Consider the following 10570-nt stretch of genomic DNA (forward strand, 5'->3'; position numbering starts at 1 on the left):
CCTGGCAAGGCTCTTCCCCCCTTAGGGGGAGGTGATCAAAGAGCAGGCCACTGAGTTCATGTCAGAGACAGTTCCTCTTCCGCTTACTAGGGTACTCACTTAGATACTGAATTTCCATTGGCTACATCTGAGAGGTTCTAGGTTATATCCATGAATGGACCCTGGTTGGAGTATCAGTCTCAGGAAAGACCCCTGTGCCCAGATATTTTGGTTCTGTCGCTCTCCTTGTGGAGCTCCTGTCCCCTCCAGGTCTTTCTATCTCCCCCTTCTTTCATAAGATTCCCTACACTCTGCCCAAAGTTTGGTTATGAGTCTCAGCATCTGCTTTGATACACTACTGGGTAGAGTTTAAACAGGAAACAGGTTAATCATTTATAACTTAATTGACTACAGTCCTCTGGCAACCAACCAAGGCTCAGTTACTATAATTAAAATCTATTGCATTGATCTATTGTGCCAAATGTAAGTGTATAGTTCACACCCATGGTCTTCTAGATAAAATTGAAGAGTTCTAATTTTAAAGAATTTTTATAATGACAATTTTTCCAGAATTCAGATAATGGCTAGCTAAGTCTATATAAAATATTTTAAGGAGTGCTGTAACCACTGTCTCCAAGCCCCAACCACGATGCTGCATGCCAGACGCCCCACATCATGCACTAGAGGTCCCAAAAGGTTCAAACTCCAAAATGGTAACCCTCAAGGACCAGCTGATTGTGAATCTTCTTAAAGAAGAGCAGCCTCACCCCAGCAAGATTACAGTGTTTGGGGTCGGTGCTGTTGGCATGGCTTGTGCCCATCAGTATCTTAATGAAGGACTTGGCAGTTAAGCTTGCCCTTGTTGACGTCATGGAAAACAAAATGAAGGGAGAGATGATGGACCTCCAGCATGGCAACCTATTGAGTACCAAAAATTGCCTCCAGCGAAGAATACATTGTAACTGCAAACTCCAAGCTGGTCATTATCGCTGCGGGGGCCCATCAGCAAGAGAGAGAGAGCTGACTCAATTTGGTCCAGCAAAACATTTGAACATCTTCAAGTTCATTGTTCCCAATGTTGTGAAGTACAGTCCAAACTTCAAGCTTCTCATTGTTCCCAGCCTAGTGGATATCCTGACCTACGTGGCTTGGAAAATAAGTGGTTTTCCCAAAAACCGAGTCATTGGAAGTGGCTGCAATCTGGATTCCATTCGGTCCCATTACCTGATGGGGGAAAGGCTGGTAGTTCAACCACTAAGCAGTCATGGATGGGTCCTAGAGGAGCATGGGCAGTCCAGAGTGCCCGTGTGGAGCGGTGTGAATGTTGCCGGTGTCTCCCTGAAGAATCTGAACCCAGAACTGGGCACCGACGCAGACAAGGAGCAGTGGAAGGCAGTTCACAAGCAGGTGGCTGGCAGTGCCTGTAAGTGATCAAACTGAAAGGTTGGGCCATTGGCCTCTCTGTGGCAGACTTGACTGAGAGCATAATGAAGACTCTTAGGCAGGTGCACCCCATTTCCACTATGATTAAGGGTCTCTATGGGATCAAGGATAATGTCTTCCTCAGTGTCCTTTGTGTCCTAGGACAAAATGGAATCTCGGATGTTGTGAAGGCGGCTCTGACTCCTGAAGAGGAAGCCCGCCTGAAGAAGAGTGCAGACAGCTCTGGAGTACCCAGAAAGAGCTGCAGTTCTAAAGTCTCCCCACGTCTTAGCACTTCACTCTCCAGGCTGCAGCAGGGTTTCTGTGGAGACCACACACCGTCTCCTCCTCATCTGAGCTTTGGTAGTGCCATTGTGTTCAGGTGGTCCGGGGAAAACCTCAGTTCCCACAGCTCAACCCTGATGCTGAGTGGTAATTGTGTAGTGGTAACCTGGTTAGTGTGCCGGTCCACTGTCTCTGAGACACGCTGCCAATTGTGTATGATCCCGGGAGCCTGCTGTGTCACTGTGCTGCGCACCCTCCCCAGACATGCCTAGGCCAGCGAGTTCCCAGTTACCATAACCTGGCTCCAGTGTGTAAATCTGTTATGCATATCTTGTGCATAAGCATTCTAAAGGATAGTGTTCAGCGTAGTCTATGTGTCTTAGTGCACATGGCAATCTTATGTAAAATAAGGTCTGCATATGGATGATGCAGCCAACTACCCAAGTGTCATGTGAATATAAACACCAAATAAACCTTGAACAGTGAAAAAAATATTTTACTATTATAGTTACTAACTTGATTCAGTATACATACTTACACAGATGTGATTTTGTATATGTGTGCCTATGTGCACAGTATTATGTTATGTTATATATTTCTTAATTTTATTAGCACATATTCCCTATCTATAATAATGGGTTTCAGTATGACATTATCATACATATATAATGTATTTTAATCATTTTAGCCTCTATTACCTTCTCCTGCCCCTTTCTCAGAAATCTCCTTCATTTTCCCTAGTTTTCCTTCTACTTTTATGTCTTTATTCTTTGTGACCCAATAAGTTTCATTAGGGTTGATTACAGGAATGCAGGTCAATGGTTACTTACAAAAGCATGGACAATTTGGCTGAAGAAAATGTTTCTTCATCTTGAACACCAATTAACTACTTGTAAATCCTCAGGGAAGGACAGGGCCTCCTGAGCTCCTCATTTCTTGGTGACAGGATACTGAAAAGCACATTTTTCTGCAGGTAGTACTCAAATAAACACATCTGTTGTAAGTGAAACAGTGAAGTCATGGCCAGAAGATAGCCATGTCATGAACTCTGGACAGTGTTCCACAACACTCTAGCACATCCTTTCAAAGTAAAACTATTATTACTATTACTATTACTATTACTATTACTATTACTGTGTGTGTGTGCAAGGACATGCATCCCATAGCTTGTGTGTAGAGACCATAGGACAATTTCAAGAGTTGGTTCTCTTCTTCTACCTTGAGGCAGGACCTCTCTTGTTTCCACCACTATTGTGCATTCCTGGCTAGCAGGCCTGAGAGCTTCTAGACTAGTCTCCTGTCTCTCCCTCCCATCTTGGTGTAGGAATGCTAGGATTACAGATGAGCCTCATCAAGCTTTTGTACCCAGGCTCTGGAGATTAAACTCAAGGAATGAGGTTTAAACTGTTTGTGGTATTTTGCCCACTGAGCCATTAACTGGCCATGCTCTTACGTTCTATCAACCCTTTCTTCCAAGATGTTCCTTGAGCCTTGGAAAAGTTAATATAGATTTCCTGTTTGGGGATGAACACTTAACAGGCACTTGTTTTCAGTACTTTGGCCAGTTATAAGTCTCTACAGTAACCACTGCCAGATGGAAAAACAAACAACAGCAAACAAACAAACAAAAAAAAACAAACAAGAACTTTGCTGACCAAAGTTGACAGCAATACTGGTGTGTGGGCATAAATTCAATGATGTAGAAGGCATTTTGGTGGTTTCATCATGCTCTTCTACCAAAACAACAGCATCAGCTTCCCCACTAGAACCTATATCCTCTTGATCTGTGAATTTTATTGTTATTATTATTATTATTATTATTTACAATTTAGAAGTTGGGTGCTAAAGAAAAAGTTAAAAACAAGAAGGAAACAGACCTATTTGGAAAACTCTAAAATTCTCTTCTGTAAAGCACGAGGACTGGGGCAAAATCAAAATTGAAATCAAAACATTTTTATAACTTAAGAACACTGAAAACAATACCCACTCAGAGGAAAAATTCATAGCACTACAGATTTAACTTTTAACAGGGAAAAAAACCTCTAAAATATTATTTTATGTCTCTCGATCAAACACAAAAGCAAAAACAATGCGCAGGTTTAGCGCAATAATGGGGGAAACAGTGCTCAGATGATGACCAAGATACTACTTAATAACCATCCATATATTCTTCTTAGGAATAGATGACCATAATAAGGACCATAATCATAACTTGGTCCAAAAGTATGCATTAGCCTTTCAGCCTTTCCAACTAATTCCATTTCAAAGGGATAGCTAGAACAATAAAGTAGCTTGTCTGACTTTCAAAAAATTCTGTATTTTTCCTTCTTTGTCTACTGTTCCCTCACATAAATAATTATTTTCCTTTCTAAGTGTTTGGTATGGTTGTTCAATGTGTTATGTAGAACCATCCTCCTAGTCAAACTGCCATCGTCTTCAAAAGACCAGTTATGGCTCCTTACGCTCACAGTTGGGTTTGTTGACTGACACTCCCTCATAGATATAAGGAGGAAAGGAGGGTGATAGGGCCCTACTTGAGTATCCAGCCATTCCATACAAGCCATTTTGTGCAATTCTTCCCTAATTGCATGTGGCCTAGTTACATCTATATAGTCATGGTGAAGCTGTTATCCAATCTGGATACAGCCTTTCAAGTGTGGCTCTTTTGGGGTAAACATTCTCCTACCCATAATCCCTCATCCATACTTTGTAAGTAAGCCCAGTAACCTCATTGGTTCCTTATGGTGATCTTCAGTGGAGCAGGACTTTGATTTTTTCCCCCATTGGGATCTTATTAGAAGGAGATAGAGATTGTATAATACCCTCAGGCAGAGAAAATTTTTGAAATAGGTAATGTTGGTCCTCACAGACCAATTAGACACACATGAAGAAAGCCATTTACTCCACCTTAATTCTTTAGGCCAACTGAAATAGCATTAGCCATATGTAAAATTACTCACAACTATGAATACAATGTATACAAGGTTCATGGGACAGCTGCTAGGAATAGTCAAATGCATCACTGAGACAGGTGAAGCAGCGTGAGCAGGGAAGTACAGTAAGTCCATTGAAATGATCAGAGAGAGACACTGATTTGAGTTCAAGAGCACCACCAGGCACTACAGAATAACATGGAGCATGTCTGCAGTATACTTAGTTTGGTAGAGGCTCCTTTACAATGTTCATGAAAACTCTTACTTTCGGTAGTGGAAAAAGATTTGAACCTGGAGTCATCAAAAAAGGAAAAACCAGAAATGTTAACTGTGGGATTATTTAAAAGGTAAGGAAATGCCTTGCATAGTCTTTTCAATGTTTATGACTGGATCTCCTTTTCTCAGCAGCAATTGATTACCTGTGCCTTTTCATTTAGGGTCGGAGCCTTGTGAAATGTCCCTCAGCCATGTTGGCGAGTCAACTAGTGTTGTCATTATGCAGGCCTTCTTAGGCAACCACGCTGTTGCTATTTCATGGGGGCAGCACCCCTGTCATGTCTGGAGACACTGTCTTACAGCAGCAGCATGATCCTTTTGGCCTTTACCGTCTTTCTGCCCATTCTTCCATTATGTTTCCTGAGGCTTAGGTGTAGAGGTTGTAGTGGAGATGTTACAGCTGGGAATGTTTATCCCATTGTCACTTATTTTCTGCGTTTTGACCAATAGTAGATCCCTGTAGTAGCCTCCACCTACTGCAAGAAGCTTCTTTGATGAGATGAGAGCTATACTTACCTATGGGTATAAGAAAAAAATATATATTTAGACTACAGTTAGAAAAGATACTGGCTAAGAGAACTGGTAGTAATAGGCTCTTTCCTCTGGTCTATGACATCTCCAGCTACAGAGGACAGCATGAATTTGTTCCTGTTGAGTAAGTCTCATAATGAACTGTCTGATAATACCTGGTATAGGTTGGCAAACTGTTGTCTGCTGTCTGAGTTTATAAAGCTTGACTGGACCAGAGCCATGTTAATTCATTTGCCTGCTGCATATGGCTGTTTCCCTCCTATGAAAAGCAAGTGGTTACAACAGAAATGTCCTGGCCTGCAAAGGCTAAATATTCCTGTCTTTCCCTTACAGCAAAAGATTGCCTGACACTGAGACACAGTCATGCACATTTTCTCCAGGTTACTCATTTTTGAGTCTTTCTTTCCTTTTCCCTGTGGGAAATGACAGTGTTTGTTTTTGCATATGAAAAAGACCACTCAAACTCAAAAAGATTCTTTATGATCATGTGAAAAACACAAAATAGTTTATTTCCAACTCTTGAAATAATACAATAATATAATACAGAATTATATTGTTGCTTATTCCTTTCTATGTTACCAAATTACTGGAAAGAAAATTGAGCTTTTATGCGTGGAAAATTTATTCCACAGTGTGATAACTTGTTTTTTTTAGTTTTATAAAAATAAAAGCCCCCTTTCCTCTTAAATTTTGACAAACTGTCACAAAGGAGAAAGAACTGCTTTGTGTTAAGGTGACTTGATTTATTCTGTTTTATTATTTCCAAGCAACCTCTTCTCAAATCCCAGAGTTCTGACTTCTTTTAATAGACATAGAGGCATTATCTGAGTTCCAAGAATTTATATTAAGCTCTTACAAAGCGTGTTATGAATGTAGCCCACACAAACACTGAAACATAACTCTGGAACAGCTGCCTTAGAACCACGACTGGTTTCGGTTACCATTTAGTTTTTGAATATAGCAAATATGCAGCAGTGGAAAAAAACCATCACAGAACTGAGACACTAGGTGACATTAGATTAACCATATAGTGGCATCTGTTATCATCAAAACACTGGTGCTACATTATGTGATTTAACCAGGATGTTAGCATGAACCTGAACTTTCTCCCTGCCAAGAACCAGTCTATATACATTCAAAAACATTCCTTCATGAAAACCTTGTTTCACAAAACAAAACAAAACAAAATTCCTTAAACTAGAGCCAATAGAATTACTACCCTTTGACATCCTAATTGGGTTCTAGGGGTGGAAATTTTGTTTTATTTTATTTTATTCATTTATTTTGTTTTGTATGTATGATTGTCTTGCTCACACATACAAATATTTACTATGTGCTTACCTGGTGCTTGTGGAGGCCAGAAAAGAACATCACAATCCCTGGAACTGGAGTTAAAGATGTTTGGCAGCCATCCTGTGGGCGCAGAGATCTCAACCCAGCAAGAGCAGTAAGCACGTGGCTGAGTCTTCTCCTCAGCCCTGTGTTTGTTTTTAAACCAAACGTTGAGAATCCAGTCCTGTGGCCCTAAAGAAATGAGACCTATGCAAATGTCAGCTTTCATACTCTTCACGGTCACCTTCACTAGTGTGGTTCAGATACATCGCTGCGCTAATTCCTGCATTCTCCCCTAGTGGTTGCTCTCAGTGATTATTCATTTAGTGATTTGGGCTGGGTATGGAGGCACTGTTAGTTCACTTGTAGCAGAGGCTGGCATTACACGAAAATAAACATTGATGTACAGAGCCCTGTTGTCCCCACTCTTGGCCTCCCCACTCAATTTCTATATGGTCTAGCATTTCTCAGAGACACTAAGTTCAAGGCCAGCCTCAATGACACAAGACCTTGTCTCAAAATACAAAACAACAACGAAACCATAGCTCTGTACAATAAGCTCTCAATACGTAGTCGCTTAAAAATGTGGGAGGGTCATGAAAAATTTGGTAATAGCAATGATTTCTGAACGTAAAACAAAATCAAAATCAAACCCATAATGAATCTGAGCTGTTTCTGGCAAGGCTCACGCACGATACAAGGGATTAGTTCTCTGCAGCATTGGTTCTGAACATACAGCCTGTACACTTTCACTGTGCATGCCTTCACACCATGCAATAGCCATGACCACCATCCCACAGGAAACACCTCAGCTCAGATTTAACTGCTGTATGTTATGAATTAAAGTGTTTTCACTGGACAGACAGCATGGTCTGCCGATATAGAAACATGATGGTTTAATTATGGAAAACAAAGACTTTCCATATTTTCCTATTTTCTTCAATAGGTATCACAGAAGTATATGTCAGATTGTATTGTATTAGGAGGGCTGATTTAAACAGTTGCTGTTTGTGGACCATTGAAAAGGCTCAGCCAGTAATGGCACTTGTTATACAAGCCTGGCAACCTAAGTTTGGGTCCTAGAAAACCCATACAAAGATAGAAATGGAGAACCTACCCTACAAATGGCATATGTGCCCACGTACACACATCATACTCCCATTTTAGTTTCCCTTTATCTCTCTATAACACTAAATTCTCTTTAACCTTCCTTGGGAGATCTCCTCCTCCCCTCTGGTATCTTATCCCGTTATGAACATCTGTGGTGATTTGGATTGTAGCCCATATAGCAAAGCTTAAAAGATAACATCTACATATAAGAGAAAACATACACTACTTGTCTTTTTGGATCTGGGTTACCTCTGGATGGTTCTTTCCTAGTTCCACCCACCTACCTGAGATTTTATTATTTATCTTTTTTAAAGCTGAGTAATATTCCATATTATAAATGTACTAATTTTTAAGTATCAATTCATCAGTTGATGGACATCTAGGCTGTTTCCAATTTCTGGCTGCTATGAATAAAGAGGCAAACTGGGGATTCGGTGGCCCATGAATGGACAACTTCCAGGACCAGCTGGGGGGAGGCAGATCAATTTTATTCAGGGTGAACAAGGGTCATATACAACTTTGGGGAAGGGTAAGGATATCCAGGGTGGGAAAAGAACATTGGCTAGAGGGCTAAGGTACTGAGATGCCTCATTTACATGGAGAGGCATTCCAGGAATCCCACATGCTTGCTAAATGGGTTTTTTTCACTATTTTTAAATTTATTTATTACAGTTTTTTTCACTTTGTATCCCAGCTGTAGCTCCCTCCCTCATCTCTGCCCAATCCCACCCTCCCTCCCTCTTCTTCTCCCATGCCCCTCCCCCAGTCCACTGATAGGGGAGGTCCTTCTCCCCTTCCATCTGACCCTAGCCTATCAGATCTCATCAGGAATGTCTGCATTGTCTTTCTCCGTGGCCTGGTAAAGCTGCCCCCGCCCCCGCCTTAGGGGGAGGTGATCAAAGAGCCAGCCACTGAGTTCATGTCAGAGACAGTCCCTGTTTCCCTTACTAGGGCACCCACTTGGACACTGAGCTGCCATGGGCTGCATCTGTGCAGGGGTTCTAGGTTATCTCCATGAATGGTCCTTGGTTGGAGTATGAGTCTTTGGAAAGACCCCTGTGTTCAAATTTTCTGGGTCTGTTGCTATCCTTGTGGAGTGTCTGTCTTGCCAGATCTTACTATTTCCCCCTTCTTTCATAAGATTCCCTGCACTCTGCCCGAAGTTTGGCTATGAGTCTCCGCATCTGCTTTCATACCCTGCTGGGTAGAGACTTTCAGAGGCCCTCGGTGGTAGGCTCCTATCTTGGCTAAATGGGTCCTTAATCAGGAGTTAAACTTATAAATTCCCTAAGGGATACATGACATTTCTCTGGTAGAGGGTGTGGAGATCTGGGCTTCCTAAGGCAGAGAAGAGGAAGCCTTGCTGACAAAGAGAATCTGCATTTTTGCACCGAGCTCAGGGATTTCCAGTAATGGTGGACTGTGACCTTAGCAGCAGGGTTTCCCAACACCTTTCATAAAAAAAAAAAAAACAAAAACCATTGTCAGTAAGCAAGTATAGCCTAGATTGACTGAGTTTGGGCTTGACTTATTTTTCTGTTAATATAGTAAGAGTCCTTCAATAGTCACAGTTTTTTTTTTTTCATTCTCTCTATTTATAAATCTCACTTGAATGAAAGGTCTTAAATTTTTCATTTATTCATGAAATAAATAATCATAGTAAGTTGGAAACAGATACATTTTTTCCAATTTGAATTTTTTCATTTATTTTGTGTAAACATGTTTAATTCTCAAATGAAATTCAAGTTTAACTAGTCTCGATTTTTGAGACTGTATAACACACCAAAGCTTTTCTTCTCATTCCTTACTACATATTCGTTTAAAGGTGTGTTTTATTCAGTTTTTCAATTTCAAGTGTTCAAATGTTCTAAATTTATCTTTATTGATTAAACAAGTATTTAGTAAAAGCCACCTATGCATTAAATGGTAAAGAAAATCTGAGATAAAAAGATGAATAAAGATTTTGACCCTCCAAGGGACTCACAGTAGCTACACAGTAAAGAGACAGGTAGTGTGATAGAGACAGAAAGACAATGCTTCGGAAGTGTAATTAATCCACCTATAACACGAAAAATAGACTTTAAAGAGACAGTGCTCTTTGGATTTGGGCCTGAAGGATAAGCAGTAGCTTTTCAGGTGGAGAAGCTCATGAGAAAATATTCAAGTTTGGAGATAGAAAATGTCGACAAAACAGAACTAGTTAAAGGCTTTAAAAGTTAAATGTTAATTAGTTCAAAATTGATGGAGAAGGATCCATATGAAATGTTTGAAGAAGAGTACTCTTCTCTTATGGAGAAAAGTAGAGAAAGAGCAGATTTCAAATTCATGAATAATGATTTGTTTTTATATAAAGTACAAACCAAATTTAATTAAAATGTTCATCGTTAGCATTTATGAACTATTGAGTCTCTGTAGCATTTGTACATTTCTAAAACTCTACTAAAATTAAGTACAAATAAAAGCTGAGAATACAGGTCACTGATAGAGCAATTGTCTAGCATGTGTGAGACCTTGTGTTCAATTTCCAGCACCAAAAAGAACAAAAGTAATGCTAATTGAATTTACTTTGTTTAGTTAAAAATGGAGATGAACCAGATACAGTGGCTCATGACTATAATTCCAGTACACAGGAGAGTCAGGAGACATGGAAGACCCTAACGCAAGAAAAATAATGGAAAATAAAATGGAGACAATTCAGTAGT

General features: G+C 40.3%; 1 pseudogene; it reads left to right on the forward strand.

The window, feature by feature from the left end:
• Positions 1-671: 671 nt before the first annotated feature.
• LOC110542057 (L-lactate dehydrogenase A chain-like) lies at positions 672-1675 on the forward strand (annotated as a pseudogene).
• The last annotated feature ends 8895 nt before the right edge of the window (positions 1676-10570 follow it).

This window comes from Meriones unguiculatus, chromosome X (genome assembly GCF_030254825.1).
Source record: "Meriones unguiculatus strain TT.TT164.6M chromosome X, Bangor_MerUng_6.1, whole genome shotgun sequence".
Classification (NCBI taxonomy): Eukaryota; Metazoa; Chordata; class Mammalia; order Rodentia; family Muridae; genus Meriones; species Meriones unguiculatus.